This window comes from Emydura macquarii, unplaced genomic scaffold (assembly GCF_026122565.2).
Source record: "Emydura macquarii macquarii isolate MOO-44397 ecotype Brisbane River unplaced genomic scaffold, CSIRO-AGI_Emac_v2 contig_450, whole genome shotgun sequence".
NCBI classification, from domain to species: Eukaryota; Metazoa; Chordata; order Testudines; family Chelidae; genus Emydura; species Emydura macquarii.
The window spans coordinates 12,924,603-12,942,839 of NW_027130587.1; the positions used below are offsets into that span (position 1 = coordinate 12,924,603).

At 43.5% G+C, this 18,237-nt stretch overlaps 1 long non-coding RNA gene across 2 annotated transcripts in view; it reads right to left on the minus strand.

Annotated features, from left to right (window-relative positions):
- Nucleotides 1-8,341, minus strand: part of LOC137146446 (uncharacterized) — a 99,065-nt gene extending 90,724 nt beyond the window's left edge. For both annotated transcript variants that reach the window (XR_010917943.1, XR_010917944.1), the window contains exon 1: nucleotides 8,236-8,341. This is a non-coding gene — a long non-coding RNA (uncharacterized lncRNA). The remainder of the gene's footprint in view (nucleotides 1-8,235) is intronic.
- Between the last annotated feature and the right edge of the window lie 9,896 nt (nucleotides 8,342-18,237).

Below are 18,237 nucleotides of genomic sequence, written 5' to 3' on the forward strand. Positions count from 1 at the left end.
GTTGTGTCATAGATTGTAAAGCCAGAATGGACCATCAAGTCTGAGTGTCCTCAAAGCCAAAGAACTACCCCCAAAATGCCTCCTTGCAGGGATAGTGTCAAAAATTAGGGGCAGGATTTCAAAACTCAGGTCCTACTTGGAACTTGAACAGCAACTAGCCTGATACAGCATGTACAACGGACAGAGATTACCAAACATGGGCTAAATTCTTGACTGATTTAATATTGTGAAACTGAATAAAAATAGCAAGAGTGACCCACATGGTTCTAATTCCCACTATAAACTATTACAGTCACTCCATCAGTGTCGACGGTGATGTTCTGGGCACAAGTCATTGCAGAATTCGTCCTTTAGAGAAAGGGACACTAGCACCATGCGTCTAAAAGCCTACTGATTCTCATATTCTTCCAGTAGCACTCTTCTCAAAAGGCCAGAATTGAGACCCTTAAAAGGGTCTTTTTTTTCCAGGAAATGCTGAGCGGCTGCCCTCTGAAGAAAAAAACCAAAACCAAAAAATTAAGCCCCTTTAAGGTCTCACAAGTTGGGCAACCAAAAGTTGAAGCACCCACATCACTAGTTGCTTTTGAAAATCTTGGCCTGTGTTCTTTAGCTCTGAGTCATTTCTGCATTTTCCTCTTACAGGAACCCCTCATTCCCCGAATAGGGTGCAGCTAGATAATCTAACATATATGCTAACCTGAAGGACCCAGAGAAGGGGCATAAGAGGGTCAAAGGCAGTTTTGCCAGCCGAGATGGAGAGCTAGGGGACAGGTAGCAGAGATAGAAGTCAGTCATAGCCAGCTATTCAGCTTGTTTGCTCACACAGAGGAGGGTAAGAAAGCAGTGAGCTCTTGCTGGGCAAAAGCAGAGACAAATTTCAGCCACAGGTGGAGCTGGTTGGAAAAAAAAATGGGAAAGTCATCCTTTTCTTGGTTCAAATTCTAATGATGTGTTCTCAAAATTTGGACCAACTGTGGAAAATTCTTCGTTTCTTCCCCCTTGTCCAATCAAAATTAAAAGCAGCTATCTGCATGTTTAGGCACCTAATGCCTTTGAAAATTTGGCCCTTTTTAAAAATGGCTTCTCAGTGACGATGGCATTTTTTGAAAGTGTTGCCCTGAGATACTATGGCAATAGATGCAATATAAATGCATAGGGAGGCAGACCAAGAAGCAGATACAGTGTGGGCCAAGTTCAGGACCCCATTGTATCAGGGGCTGGACAGACAAGTCTGGCTCTGCCCCAGAGAGCTCACATCCTAGGTTTCTGCCAGTGTGAACGCTGGTTTATTTTTGCTAGAGAAGGTGGAGGGGTAACGAGCCACCAAGAGAGTGCATGGTGCTAGCTGGACAGAAAGCATGGCCAGAGATTCCACCAGTTCAGTGCCTTCCTCCAGAAGGAAGGTGATTCTGGTGCATATAGGACCTCCCGTGGAAAAGGGGGCTTTAAGAGGCATAAGTGCAACAGCTAACCTCTACAACTGCTGAGGAGGTGGGCATCTCTCAGTTACCAGCTCTATTCAGTAACGTGTTTGTTACTCAGCACCCACGGATCATTTAAACTTGTGTTTTACAGGAAAAAGGTCCCACCCTGCCCTTCAGTTTTTACTTTCTCTTTCTTGGAAATCAACTCCCCTCGAGCCACCCAGTTGAAGCTCACATGGTATGAGACAAGGAAAGCCACTATGTTTCAAAACAGATCAAAGTCAGAAGTTGACAACCTGGAAAATATATCAGAGGCTTGGCTTCGTCAGCAACTCTTTTTTTGTGAGTTCCTTCCAGCTTCTCACGGAGATGCAGAAAGGCAACTCCTCCTAAGCACACAAGAATGAGTTTTCCACAGTTGTGCAATTGCCAGTCTTGCTTTTTCATCTATTTTCACTTTTGGAATTGGAGTGGGTCATTAAATGCTACAATTAATCGCATTTCCAGTACAGAATGCAGACTTCGTGGCAGTCCATTTCTACCTGACCTGCAGGGAAGGAGCATCTTTAAGGAACTCAGTGGAATTTATCCTTCAGGGCAGGAAATCCCACACAGGGCAGGTGGGATTTTAAGATTTAAGGGCCAAGATTTTCAGAAGTGACTAAATGATTGTGGGTGTTGCCCATTATTGAACATCCAACTTGAGATACCATTTTTAGAGGATGAGTGCTCAACATTAGCTGACAGTCAGGAGACAGTATGTCTTAGTGGATAAGGCTCTGGAGAAGGAGTCAGGAGACATGGTGTATTCCTGCCTCTGTCACTGATCTGCTGCGTGAACTTGGGCAAGTCATTTCACCTCTGTGCCCCAGTTTCCATTTGGTAGTCTTATCTATTTAGATTTTATGCCCCTGCCCTGAAGGGCTCCCTCCCGCTGTCTGTATGTACAATGCAACTCTGGACTGCAGAGAGAATTCCAAGCACTACACCGTATAATAAGTTGGATGCCGAAGAATTGTGATACTCTACATCACTAGCTACTTTTGAAAGTCTGGTCTTGGATTTTTTTATTTATTTTTTTAAAAATTTAAACATAGAACAAATCATTTGTATTCAGAAAGAAGCTACAACACACCACTGCCAATGGAGTTACTCCTGCTTTATACAAAAGAGATGAATTAAGCGCAAAGTCGATTAAGCAGACTGCTGCATATGGGATCATGCAAGATCTATCCAATGTCAGAAGCCAATGTCACTCAAGTTTCCTCCAGAACATAATACTACTCAATATTTATCTTCAAAGGACTGCGTGGACACTAACTAGTTATGCCTCTTGACACACTAGTCCCATAGTTATATTGTTGTCCCTGTTTTATGCAGGGGGAAACAGAGACCCAGAGTGGTCTGCATAGGACGCCTCAACAAGTTTAGGAGTTTGATTCCCAGATATAGTTGTCAGCTCTGTGCATGAGCTCACACTGCCTGTTATTCTAGGATGATGTGGATATCCTTAATTGCAGGCTTGCAAAGCCCTAAGATCAGGGCAGATTTGTTCCAGCAGGTCTTTTCTATTTATAGTTTATTATGTTTCTGATTAATCAGTTTGCAGACTCTTAATGATTCTGCTGTCTGTCCATGTTTACCCCACTGTCCTCCAAGCCTTTTGGGTGTTATAGGGATTACGGTAGAACCTCAAAGTTACGAACTGACCACTCAACTACACACCCTCATTTAGAACCGCAAGTACACAAGCGGGCAGATACAACAAAAAATAAAGTTTATAGAAATATTTGATAAGGTGAGGAAACAGATTCTTTGCTGGTTTCATTTTCATTAATATTTTTTCTTCTGCATTGTAAAGCTTTGAAGCTATATTAAGTCAATGTTCAGTTGTAAACTTCTGAAAGAACAGTCATAACATTCTGTTCGGAGTTACAGACAGCCTCCATCTCATAAAAATCTCATAAGTGTCAATCTTTAGAAGAAAATTGCAACTGACAAGGAGGATTCTGATGGGTCAATCGAGTTATAAAAAGTAAATGACTAGTTTTTCCCCCTCTCTAATTCTTAGCTGGGGAAAGCACCATCTCTGTTGATTTCAGTGCACAGAGCACTTCCCTGATCCAGCACTGGGTTGGAAAATAGCAGCTCCCCTTGAGAAGCACCAGTACCGCTCATGGCTAGGAAGATATTGATATGGAGGCTACCACTTGGAAATTGTTTTGGAAGCAGAGTTTTTAAATGTATACCAATCCAAATTCTGCTCTTTGTGACTTCATCCAAAACAACTGCATTGCAGTCAAGGGGTCAGATTACGATGCCTTACTTAGTGTAGTAACTTAATGCATTAGTATTTCCATTGAAGGTCAATGGAGCTACTTCTGGAGTGAAGTGATACTCCACAAGTATAAGGTGTCTGGCCCAAACACCAGTGTAATGGAATAGAATTTTAGCTCATGTTCTTTTCACTTTGTTCCCAGTATGTTTATTCATCCAAGTTATTAAAACTATCATCAGATTCAAATTGTCATGATTAAACAATTGTGCATGGCAAGTGGATTCAGTTGACCAGTTCAAGGCCAGAAGAGACCATTGGGTCATCTAGTTATGCCTGCACTGAGCCCATTAACTTGTGCTTGACTAAGATACATCTCCCAGGAAGGCAACCAGTCTTGATTTGAAGACTTAGAGATGGAGAATCTCTCACTTTCTTTGGTAGCTTGTTCCAGTAGTTAACCCCTCTCACTATTAATTCAGAAGCAAAGGTTTGTGCTTTAGAACTATTGCAACAAGGAAAGGCACATACACAACACCATGGAAAACACGGATCTGGATTAAATTCATATGTAGCCATGAGGAATTTACAAAACAATCATCCAACGAAATAAAAGCGTTTAAAGATAACGGTCTAGTCATTCTGAATAAGCTGGTTTAACTAAAATGCTGACATTGTGCTATAGGGGTCTATGATTTTCTGTTTAACGTGCAGAAGCTGGAGTCCGTTACATAACTCTAAGGAAGTTGTGAGTCACAGTGGAGAATTTTCTTGCTGAGGTTCTTCCAAAGCAAACACCCACAGCTAAATATTATCAAATGGCAGAGCCAAGCATCCCTGGAACACAGAAAAGGCCTTGCAGCACTAAATAACTAGACAGGTAATCAGACAAGCAGAGAGGAGGTTTTTTGCTCATCAAGTGCTGTACCAATCTACGAGAGCCAAAGGCTTCTTCACAACTGTTTGCTCTTACTTCTACCCTACTCCACTATGAACCTGACCCTAAGCTGCTAAAGTCTATGGGGAAGAGTCTCATGGATTTCAGTGGGCACTGGTTTCAAGTCACACGTCAGGCCTCCCTGCCCCCCTTATAGTTTAGAGACTTGTATCATATCTCGTCATGGTTGGAAGAAGAATAAAATAATAATAATAGCCATCAGCTGGACACAAGAAAGCCCCATCCTCTCCATTACCTCCACCCGCTCCATAACTACCTTCCTAATAAATCGACGAACAACCAGACTTTACAGGCATCTCTCACACCATCTCTCAAAGGTGGCAGGGCTTGGTCTCTGGTGCATCAGGGAGAGTGAATTCCAGGGAGACTTGCCCTCCTCTGAGCATGTACCTGCCCTGAAGAGTTCAGTCCTGGAGATGGAGCACAAGGGCATTGTGGCTGACCACAACTGCTGTGTAAGGACTGGGGAGGGAAGAAGTCATCTCTGAAGTTGATGCTCTCCAGCCCTATCTGTTGTGCCTCCCCAAGCCCACAAAGTCTTTTGGAAATGGGGATGCAGCAAGCTTTTGCCATCTCTGCTATGGTCAGAGGCTAAATATTACATCTCTCTCATTCCCCCGCCCCCGTGAGTCGCTTCACTCTGTTCAGAATGCAGCCAGCTGGTCCCTGACCACTCGTCTAAGCTTTGCTCACCCACATCATCACTGACCTGGAAGGTCCATCTTCAGGGCTGAGAAGGGATGGTTATTCTTCAAGGCCCAGTCATTTCTGGGCTTCTTCCACCGCCATACCTGGCACTAGTCGGCAGATTTGGGGCTTGTTGATATCGGTCCCAATGGGAACTGGACTGAGATGAGCAACTCGCATCATACAGGCCACCAGCTGCCTGCATTCTCTAGGACCTCTTGTTTTATTGCCAAAGGCCACGAGACTGTGTCAGCAGCAGTGGATGGATATTTCAGTCTCTATTTAGTTGCTGATGCAGAAGTTCTGAAAGCCACCCCAGCTAATTTAAATAGGGCATTTCTACCAAGCCATTGTCCATCTTAAGGCTTTACCCCTTATCACCAATGGTGGACATGAATCTCACATGAATCTGACACGTACTGCTCTTCCACTGACCAGATTAATCTGAATACATTTGGAAAGCAAAGCACACAGAACCTCCCGTGTATGAAAGGACAGTCTTAACTTGCTCACAAGCCAGCCTATGTTTCAGTTTCCTGCTCGTTTCAGGAACAGTTTTCCAAGGGAAGCAGTGGGAGCAAAAACCGAACTGGCTTCAAGACAGAGCTTGATAAATTTATGGCAGAGATGGTATGATGAGACCGGTTACGTGCCATCGTAGCCCGTCTGTGACTGCTAGCAGCAAATCTCTCCAATGGCCAGTGACGAGACACTAGATGGGGAGGGTTCTGAGTTACTACAGAGAATTCTCTCCCCCAAGTGTCTGGCTTGGGAGGATGCGTGTGTGTGGGGGCAGGGGGGGTGGCGGGGACGAGTGGGTTCTTGCCCACATGCTCAGGATCTGACTGATTGCCATGACCCTGAGGGTTTTTCCACCTCTCTGCAGCATGGGTCACAGGTCATTGCAGATTTTAACTAGTGTAAAGGTTGGATTCTCTGTCACTTGAAGTCTTCAGATCATGATGTGAGGACTTCAGTAACTCAGCCAGAGGTTAGGTCTATTACAGGAATGAGTGGGTGGGTGAGGTTCTGTGGCCTGCAGTGGGCAGGAGGTCAGACTGGAGGATCATGATGGTCCCTTCTGACCTTAAAAACTCTGAGTCATTATGTCATCTTGCTAAGTCACTTCACTTTGTTTCTGGTTTTCATTTGGCCACAGGAAATGTGTGGACTGTCAGGAGGCCTGCGTAGCTGGTCACATTTCAGCAGTAGGCATGAGCCGGAAAAGGTATTCAGCACTTTTCCTAGGCTGCCTCAGCGTGTAACAACTGCATAAGGCCAACTATGATGTCTGAATGCACCGCCAGCAAGAACAACCCGTTCTTCCCAACGCCTCTCAGACTAATTGATCCCCAGGAATGCCTCCTTGGCATTGAGGCTACCCAGGTTGGTGCCAGAGGATAGGAAATGAGGTAACGTGCTAATTTGTGGTCAGCACTGATCACACAGCTACCTCCTGCTATGTTATGTCTATGAGCAGTGGTACGAGACCACTGGAGATCCCCTCCCGCAGTCCTACCCTAGCCTTTTAGAAGCTTTCTGCTAAAGCAAGTCACTGTGAAAACACAGAATGATGTAAGAAGAACTGGTTGTCGTGCCATAAACCAAAGAAGCCTCAATGTTATTTCTGCTTACAGGGGCCTCTGAAAGGCAGTGAGGAACATACATCCGTCAGCTCCGCTTGCTTTGTGTGGCTGTGATCCAGATATTCACAGTGGCTGCAGTAGCTAGATGGACTATTTTGAGTTTGCATAGTGGCGGTTCTGCACCTTACCCCTTTTGGATGAGCATAATAGTATAATGAATAATAAATACAGAACTATTAATTAAATATAGCGTTGATAGTAAATATTAATCTAGCATTTTAATAAGTTAATATAGTTACCAGACACATCCTAAAGCCTTTGCCAATTTTTAACTCTGTTGTCCCTTAGGCAAAACTCCCATTGACTTTGTCCCACCAATCCAGCTTGAGTTCAAAGCTTGCTCCTTCTTTCTCCAGAATTTTTTCCAGGCTCTGACATGGGGAAATAATAGGGACCTGGATGAACCATCTTTATTATTGGCCTCTGACACCCACATTGTCCTAATTCAGCTCCTAAGACCATCTCTCCTTCTCCATCACTCTGATCACATCCCCTTCCTCTTAGAAGGCTTCTCCTGACTCCTTCAGTTCCACTGCAGGAAGATCACAGTTCCCATACCTTGTCTAACTTATCTGCTCTGGTCCCTTATTGCATCAGCTCCCACCTGCTCCTTTCTTCCAATGACAGTTACCTAGACCATGCACTTGTCTACTAGTAACACAAACATCTTGATTCACCTTTGTGCCTTCTTCCATACAACAGCTTAGCCCTGGAAGACCACAAACTGACCAGTAACATGGTCACAGCATCATTTTCAAATCCCTCCTTGAGGCCTACAGTTTTCCACGATGCCCACAAGAAACAGGGCAACTAGCAACTGCTAGACTGAGGGGCCAGGGAGGTTTGTTTATTGATGAGTATATAGGGACACATTTTCAAATCCACAAGTGGGAATATGGCAGGGGTCACCATGTACAACCAGTGGCACCCCCTCATGGGCAGGCAAGGTCCAGCCCCTTCTTGGCAGCCCCTCAAAGCCTGCAGTGGTTTGGCCCCATCTCACAACTCAGCCCTCCAGCCAGAATCAAACAAACAAACAAACAGCCCAATAGCCTTACATAATCTTCAGTCCCACCATGAACTCTGCACCCTTTACCTCAGGACTCTTTTACTTCCCTTTTCTGAGTGGCAAGGAGGAGAACCCAAGCCCACCTTCAACTCTGGATTCCAGCCCAGGGACCTTGTGTTACCCAGCTCAGGTCCAGTGCCACAGAATCACTGTTACTTCTCCAGCTCACTGCCTACCTTTATCTGCCTCCAGGCCCCTTTCCAGCACCTTCTCCCTGCAGGTTCTGTTCTGGCTGCTTGCATTGCTTCCTGCCACTTCACAGCACATGCAGAGTCCTCCCAGGAGCCCCTCACAGCCTCTTTTGGTAGCTGCAGGCACTTATCCCAGCTGTTGATGGTTCCCCCAATTAGCCACAGGTGAGGTGGCATCTACTCTGTCTCTTAACCCCTTTGTGGCAGGCTAGAGCTTACGTAGCCCATCACAGGGAGTTAAGTCCAGCTCTTCAGAGGTGTTAGGTGCTTTTCAATGGAAGTTAGGAGACGGTCTGGGCCCAGGGCACTAAACTTCTTCCAGTCGGAGCTGAGTCCCTCACTGTCCTTTGTGATGTTGAATATTTCCCTCCACAATATAGTTAAAATCTATATATATTTTGATTGTGTTGCTTTCTCTCATCTGCTCATCTTCTTAAGCTGTACGCTTCCTGGGGCAGGGATGGTGTCTTCCTGTGTGTGTCCAGACAGTACTAGGGAGGGAGTAAAGGCTTCAGGGGTTATAATGCTTGTATTTCATACAGCTCTTTTCCGATAGGGATCTCAAAGAGCCTTGCAAACTTTACCTAATCCATCCGCAGAAAACTCAATGGGCCAAATCCATCCTGACTGTAACTCCATAGAAGCCAAGGGAATAACACCAGGGATAAACTTAGCACATGGCATTCAAGGATCAGAGAGTGGAAGTGACTTGCCCAAGTGTTTCGCTTGGTGGCAAAGCCAGGACTAGAATCCAGGAAACTCGCAGCTCCTTAGACGCTGCTTCCTTACATGTCCTGAAGCCAAGGCACGAAGTGTCCCTTGTTGTGAAAGATTCTGACATCCCAGTTTCGGCAGACTCCTCCCAAGAAGAGGATGCTGTGTTAATAATGCTCTCGGATACGCCTTGGAGAAATTGAGAAACTGACCAGCATAGCTATTCTGGAATAATTATTCCACTATATCTATTCCAGGAGGGGTCCTCCGTGTGGACACTTTATTCCAGAATAAAAGTGATTTTATTCCAGAATAATTACTCCAGTGCCAAGGCAGAGTAATTATGTCCGAATAGAGTTACTTTTACTTCAGAACAGAGGGTCAACATGGGGATGTGGAATAGTTATTCCTGAATAGCTATGCTGGTCAATTTGTCGACATAGATCAGCCCTAAGTGACTCACCAAAAGTCACAGCATGTCAGTGGCAGAGCAAGGAACAGCAGCTTCTGGGCTTCTTACTTCCAGTTCAGTACTCTAACCACTAGACTGTGCCTATTATTCGTAACAACATTGACTCATGATGATCAGCGACGCAAGTGTCTTTCCTGATCCTATTTCAGTCAATGGAGTGGGAGACGAGCTACATAAAACCAAAACACTCTGTTTATTAATAGGTAATCCACCAACTACGTGGATCAAATTTGCCCACGTCTCTGTATCAGCAGTTGGGCAAACACGACTGGCGAGGTAGCTGTCCCGTTCAATCGATGCTGCAACTGAGGTCAGAACTGGCACCAAATTTCTAGGAAGCACCATTTATATACAGTGAACTGACTCAATGTTTGGGATTTAAATGAGCATTGCATTGCATAACCTTTTGTTTATAGGGGAGTTTGCAAGTAGATAAAAACATTACTCACCTCCAGCTGGACTGAATCAGAGTGGAACTGGCAGTGCCATGAGAAGATAAGGTGAATGACTCTTGCAATATATGGAATCACAATGAGGAAATAAACAGGAGAGGAAAATAAAGGCATCATTTCACACCAAAAAGTTTGTATGTAGATGTATAGCAATGGACCTGGTTCTATGAAGATTACTCCATGAAATCAAAGGATGAATGGAGCTATGGGAATTCACACCAGCTGAAGGTCTGGCTTGCTTTGGTTTAGTCTGATATCCTCAAGTGATAAAAGCCCTCTGTTTAAAATACAAACAGGGAGCATGTACTTTCTTTGTTCCTATATCTGTGTTTAAAACAATTTTTATGATCACAATAGCAAACTGCCCCCCAGCCGCCCAAATTTAAATGCATTGCCACTGCTGTAAACCCTAAAATGCTCAATGACTTTAGTGGGACAGCTCATGCGCTTAAAGTTAAGCAGCTGCTTAAGCGCTTTGCTGAATCGAAGCTTCCCATTGTAGCCCACACAGACAGAGATCAAGCCAGATTCTGTTCTGCCTCATGCATCAATAATGTAAATTGTCAGCTAGATTCCAATTGCTGGGCCTTACAAATTGGGGGTTGTGTAATAGGCAGAAAAAGCCTGGTTTGACATTCCACTCCCAGACTGAGTTGTAGCAGTTAAACAAAAATAGTCTCATTTTGTTAATGGAGAGAGGCAACATAACGGTGTCATCTTTATGGAGTCACTTTTCAGAGTTCTGCCATGTTCAGTAAACCAGAACAAAGCTACACTTAAGTCTATGAGCTCTTGGATGGTTTTTTCCCCGCAAAGGCCATGGGTGTCTTCTCAAACCAAAATTTTATCATTGCAAATTTCAACCAATGAGCTGCTACCTACGGCCAGTTAGGCAGCCTCTCCTGATCACTTTTTAGCAGGAAGAGACAGCCAATGACTGTGTGATCTGTGTGACTGTGTGATAGTGCTAAAGCAGTGTGTACATTTGAATTCCAAATGGTTGTTGCTTTCAGCCCTGTTCCAACCCTCTGTTATTTGGTGTTTGCAAGCATCTGCATGAATTGGATTCTCTTGCCTTGAATGTTTGGGAAATGCCTGTTCTTCACATAGATCTCTGCATTCCATCCAAACAAGAGTCTCGCCACATGAACAAGAGCTTTTGCTATTCACCAGTCAGTATTTGCTGAACCTTATTGGTTAATCACCTGTTTTACAAGTTTCCATCTTCCAATCAAGAGCAGAAACAGCATCGGGTGACTTACGTGACCAATGACATTCCTACCAGGCATCACAAATCACTGATGCAAACAACTGGTAAACAGCCCACCCCACCCACTCTGAAATTTGTGCACCAACCTTTTGGCAAACACTTGCAAAAAACTGAAATACCTGGACAGTCGTCAGGAGGGGTCTGAAGAAAAGGGCTACAATTTTCAAATAGTTTGTTCTCAGTGAATAAGACCTAGAGAGAATTGACTCTGGGAGCATCTCACTGGTATAACTATACTGTTATACTGTACCAGCAAAGTACTCTTAACGGGGACACCACTATAGTGGCAAAACTGCGTTTTTATCAGTATAACTCGTTCCAGCACCCTGGAATGAAACTAGCTATAGTGTAAAAGTGCAGTGGCTCCAGAGCTTCTCCTGGCACACCTGTGGTAGTCAGAATCACACCTCTTCCCACCCCGATCCACCTAGATGGGCTAGAAGGTGCATCTAGTGTAGGGCTGGTCCTAGTCTACATTAGAAAATTTGCCATATTGAAAACCCTGCTTGTGTCAACAGGTGAATCAGTACAAAGATGCTTATAGCAGTATAGATTATACTGCAAAAACAACGAGAGTCCTGTAGCACTTTAAAGACTAACAAATTTACTTTCTGCAGATTGTAACCGACTTCATCAGATGTATACTGGTTCCCTGACTAGCATAAGTTATAAGCACTTTTATATGGATATCACTGCACCTACACAACACGGCTTTTATTGGCATAGCTCTGTTGACAAAAGATCACACACCTAACTGTTATAGCGATGCAAACAACATTTTCCAGTAAGAACCTCCCCTAAGTCAGGGTGTCACAATAGGCACTGGCGGAGAAAATCAGCATGTAATGGAAATTCAGTGGGAGATGGTGCATAACGTGAGACTGCAATCATAAACACCGGGCTTTATTACTTGCTTTACCTGAATAGCAATGTATAATGAGGTGGGGTCATTGAATTCTGGGAAAAGAAAGCTTATACTAGATAACATCTATTTTTGTTAGGCTCTTCCTTATTACGTAGGTCTCCCACCTTGCTTCTGAAATGACAGTTAGTTACTGTTTGGAAGCAGGCTGTTAGCAACTTGTCATGACAAATACACAATCCGACTGAGCAGAGTGGCAGACAACTGAGTGGCTAACGTGATGGTGGCGAAGAAAGCTATTCTCAGAAGATAACGCTTTCATTCTTAAACTGAGGATCCTTACTGGATGTGCATGTTTCCTGTATCCGTTTTATGGTAGCGTCACTGATAGTGAAGCAGGGCAGGGAAGTATTTTCCCCTGCCACCATCACATGTAGGACCACGAGTGGGGTATGGAACCTAACCAGGATAAGAAACAAAGTAAGGACCAGAGTATAGGATGGAGTGGCATAGCCATCTGCCCATGAGAAACCATCCAGCTATAATAAGCTACAGCCAATGCAGCTGAACAAACAGCTCCGACATCTGGAAACCCAAACAGGTTTTGCATTTGGTAAATCCATACAGAGACTCTTTTGCTGTTCAGTCCCTGAATTTCTCTTTTAACTTGACGCAAACCCACCAATAAGACATGGCAAATGTAATAAGGCTAAGAGAAAGAAAAACTGACGAGCAAGCATTAAAGCTGGAGGGGGAAACTGTTGGAATAAGACCTCACCCAACACAATGGCCAAAGGTTGCACGGCTATACAAGGGTGTGGGTCTAATAGCCATTGCACGAACCATGGATTATTTCTATATACACCAAATCCATGAATTCATAACAGACACTAAATAATTCTCCTAGTCCGAACGCTATGCTCCTGGATGGCTGGTACAGAAAAATCCCTGCTTTCATTCAAAGCAAAGTTGAATCTTACCCCATTCGACAGTGGACAACTGCCTGGCTTTTAACATCTGAAACACCTTGGACCGAATCCTTCGAGTACATAACACAGGCCAAATGCTCATCTTTGTTACCCTGGCGGGACTATGGCATTGAATCATTGTACCGTGGGCTAATTTGTCCTTGCGACCATTCTTACGATGCCCCGTTCGATCTAAACTGCAGTTTAAAGCCTTCTCATATTTGCTAGAGATGAGCCGAAGCTAGCATCTTCCTTTAAAAAGCCCCCAAACTCTCTTGGTTGGGATTAAAAAGGTTTGCCTGGATCTGAACCACCTTGATCTGGGGAGGGGTTGTTGAGAGGAAACCCAAAAGCTTGGAAACCAAACTTGAAACTCAGCCTGCCCAGCCCATTTCTATTTGATTATTTAAACCAGAATTACAGCCACTCAGTTACAACACAGAGGAACCCCAATCTGATTAAAACATGGATGCATTTTGTAGTATAGATGACTACTAACTCTGTTTTGACTGTATCCCTGAACCATAGTAAAGGTTGAACATGTCCTAGTCTGCACTGAGTTTCTTAGACAGAAAGCATTGCAGATCACGAACTGTGTCTTCCTATGGGTTGGTGCAGCACTGAGCACAAAGCGACCTCGATTCTGATTGGGTCCCCTGGGCATTTCTACATTATAAATACCACAGCTGGGTCCCCATACAAGTTGTGATTGTGGGATAAATGGAGCCCTAACATACAGAGACTTAATCTTCACAAAGTCTTCAGTATGGCGATTCTTTGAAAGCATTTGCCAAGGATAGCAGAATTGTGCGAGTTTCTCATCAATCAGAGACTCAAGCGACCACTTTTAAAAGCCTCCAGATTGGAAGGGGTGGGTCATGGGGTAGGAGAGTGAGGCACTGGCTCCCATCCAGCTGCAGGTGCAACATAACAGTACGCTTGTTCACTGACTGTTTGGTGCATGTGTCTCTTTTTGCTCAGAGTTCATCGCTGCCAAAATCTCTGCAATTTCAACAAGCATTTCATGAATGTGCATTCCTCTCCCATCACCCTGATCTCCACCCCTTGATCCCAAGGGCTTGGCTAGTTGTCACGATTTGCTGTCTGCCCATGTTTATGAATGTCTGCTGGGCATGATGGGAGGTGAAGAAAAGCACCTCTGTGCTTTGCAAGGGATCCACTGAACAGAACAAATTGTCTTTTTCACAAGACTGGCTCACTACCCTGACAAATTTAAAACAACAAACAAAGGAAAACCCGAATTCATTAGCATTTCAGGATTCATGTGCATTACCAGCAAATTGATAAAGACTCCCATATCTCAGGCCATTTGAATCAAACTGACACTCCAATGGCTTAGATATTTTGATATGCCAGACATGCCTCTGGACCCTCATTCAGATGAATGCAGGCTAGCGTGAGCATGCATATATTCCTTATGCTACTGTTGTTTACTTCTGTTCGTATTTTAATTCTCTGCCTCTGTTCTGCCTGAATGCTGCTTATATGTCTCATACCCTATGAAAGTGCCAGCAAACTTTATGAGTGCCCCCATTGCTCAGTCATCAAAAAGCACCAGGGCAAAATACTTTGATTTTTACAAGGGACAAAGATCCCATGGCTAAAGGCTGGGTCTAGAAATCAGGTATTAATTAATTTGACTCTGAGAGGTGCTCAGGATCCCTACTTCCTACTGAGCCAAAATTCTCAAGTCCTTACTTAGCAAACCCCTCCACCCGATTGATCTATACACAGACAGGCAGTCACTATTGACTTTGTGCCCTTGGAAAGCTTCCCATATTAAACATGTATTAGAAAAACAGACGTGGAGGGACGGATCCATTTGCAGCTGATTGAGGTAGTACCGCCGTTTGGCCATGCGGGTATAAAAAGGGGATTGCTTTGGAGTGAGAGATGGGGGTGGGGGAGGCATTACCTTGAACTATAGCACAGAGGGCTTTGATAAGGATGATAGCTGGGGGAGGGAAGGGCCTTTACAGGAATTAATTGTATTATATTCTGGCAATAAAAGGCATTTCATCATTAGTGGTTCATAGGCCTGATTTAAGAACTGATGTAAAAGCTCCAGACAGTTGACTTTAGGACTGGAGAAGAAGTGATAAACCAACCCATTACTTGGATGCTTTTAAGGAAGTGGGAATTTTTATATATCAAACTTCTATTTCCTTATGTAGGAGGAATGTGTTGGCCTTTAGTTGATATTCTTTTGTGGCCTATAAGACTTGTAATTCAGTTCCTGCTCTGCCTGTAATTCCAGTGGGCCATGGATAAAACAGTCTATTATTGTTTGTACTTCATTGTCTCCAACTGTGAGGTCATCTTTCATGAAACAAAATTGACATGGTTTATGATCATCTTTTTAGGCAGTGAGCTGCCCTAATGGGAAGCCAATGAAGGGATGTCTAAGAAGTGCTACTTCTTCTTCATGGCCATATGTCAAAGAAAGGTGTGTAATCGTACATTTTGATATAAAACCTTAACAAAGACAAGCATGAAGGGCAAAAGTCGCAGCAGGCAGAAGGAAATCAGAGCTGTGAGCTCTCCCATAGTCATAATTATCCATATGCTATAACCAGGCCAAATTCCACTGACAGGTGCTCATCTCCCATAGAAGTCTCTGGTACCTCCTGTTCCAAATCCTTTATCCATCTTGCCTGCCTCAATCCTGCAAAATCTTAGCAGAACAGCCAGCCTCAAGCATTCAAAAATCATGAGTCAGGCCCCTCAAAATCAGAAAAATGGCTTAAAAATCATGAGATTTAAAAAATAAAAAAGCAGTACGTTGGATTCTTTTTATTTGGCCCCTGGTTTTTGAGCCTGTAGGATGCTCCTGAGTCACATTTTCAGGCTTTTCGCTGCAAACATGAGCAACTTTAAAACGAAACCAAACCGAAAACAGAGGTTCACATGCTATCTGTTGATTCCAGTAGCTGGGCTTTAAGGAACACAGCACCAAGTGTGACACAATAAAAGCGCAAGAATCAGTAGCGCTGTTCACTTTGTGTCAGTGTCAGTACTCCCACTGGAGTCAACGGGACCTCTCGCAGGACGTAAAGTTAAACCTATGCATAAGCCTTTGCAATACCCTTGCCTGAGGTTGTAATCCCTTTAGGATGGGAGCTGTCTCTTGCCATGTGTATGTATAGTGCCTAACACAATGGGATGACGAGTCCGGGACCTCCATGCACTAACATTAAATAAATAAGGAACTCATTTGTCCCCCTGCATCCTAAAACTATATAAAACGAATTCAAAAAACATACTTTTATCCACCCCAAATATGAATAATATAATTCTTATTAAATAGGCACGCTTACATTTTATGAAAAAGCCCCATGAAGTGTAATGATTTTTCTATAGAATTGTTAAGCCAACCTATAAAATTGTTTAGCACGGATGTTATTCTTTATTAAGGCTAGATTTTTCACTCACACTACTATAAGTCTGGAGTAATTCCATTGAAACCAATGATATTTCATCAGTGTAAACCTGCTTTGAGAGGTGAATCAGGCCCTTAATTTCAATAGGATGGGATATAAATTCCAGCCTCCCGTATTGGCAGTGTTGCCTAGTAGATAGTGTGCTGGATTAGATACAGGTGATCAGGGTTCAATTCTCAGCTCTGCTACTGGTCTGCTGGGGGACCTTGGGCAAGTTACTTCCGCCTGTCCCTGCCTCAGTTTCCCCATCAGTAAAATGAGGATAATTATACTGACCTATGTAAAGTGCTTTGAGATTGACTGACAAAAAGTGCTACATGAGTTAGGCATTATTAATTATTACTGAATTCTGTAGGATTTCAGAGTAATTTATATTAGTTTAGTTGCTATTAAGGTCAATGGGATTTACTCATAAAATGAGATATGGATTTTAAAGTCCTAAAAGATTCAAGGACCTTATGCACATAATGTTCTCTGTGACCCAGACCACCACATCTCAGCCTTATAGTGTGAGACTGAGATTTTCAGCGCCTATGTGAGTTAGGTGCTTAGCTCTGAGGCCTGTTTTGGTTTTTTTTAAACAAGCATACATTCTCAAGCCCTATAAGTCAATTTCTTCTGAGCTGTATCTCTCTCTCTCACCCCAGACCTCAACCTCCACACGATTTGATTCTCTACTGGATGCTGTTAGAAGCATTTTGAGGTTTCATTTGGATTCCAAAAGCAGAATCCTGATTACAATGCATGTTCTAGTTATAGGGAATATAATTTGAAAAATATATTGCACACAGATTTACTGTTCATTATCCTTTAAACAGAAAACAAGCGCATATCTGAGAAACTCGAAACCATACCACACAGGTGTAATGAAGTAATATAGTGAGGAATTCGTACGTGGGTCTCACAGTGACTCAACCTTCTTTGCTGTATTACTTTCTCACTCTAAATTTGATGAGCCAGATCATCAGCTGTTTTAAATTGGCATAGCTCCTTGGACTTCAATGGAGCTTTGCCATTTTATACTAACTGAGGATCTGGCCTGATCAAATATTGTAAGTGAAGATTATAGAACTGCCCCAAAACAGCGCTGCCTTTTTCTCATCTCAAATACAAATTCCACAGGACTCCAAGAGTCAGAGCTTCATGACCCTGCACATGCAAAAAAGCCCATTCATTTGCATGCTTAATTTGCATAAGCAAATTCAATGACTGCACAAATGACAAGGTGCACGTCTGATTTTCTGATTTGTCTTGTTCCTCCAGGGAGCCCTTGGGATTTTTAGACCTGAAGGGGGGAGAAAATAAAAGACAAGAAGAGAACAGTGAAAAATTTTTAAAAACAGAATACATGTTTAATTGCTTGGGAGGCTCTCTTTCAAGGAATCACTCCCACAAGCCGTCCTCAGCAGAGTAGGAGCTACAGCAGGTGATACACACTGCAGACAGCTCAGCGATGGGATGCTACAGCCTTGTCACTGCGTTAACAAATGCCGTGGGAGTCTGAGTTGGTATTCTTTCACATGCCAGTGTAAAACAGCTTTGTCTGGGGGACGGCAATGACCAACAACTGTCTCACAGAGAGAGCATGTGAGTCATTGGCCCTAACAAGAAAACATAGCGCAGTTCCTGAACTAGAGGTGCATATTATTACTTTCACTCTGAGTCACTTTCACACTCAGTCTTGACCCTGGAAGAGACTGGACTAGATGCACCCTCACACAGGCGATACTTGCTCCATGTTCTTTAGGGCCAGAATTTGCAGAAGGCCCCTACAATCAGTGTCTCAAT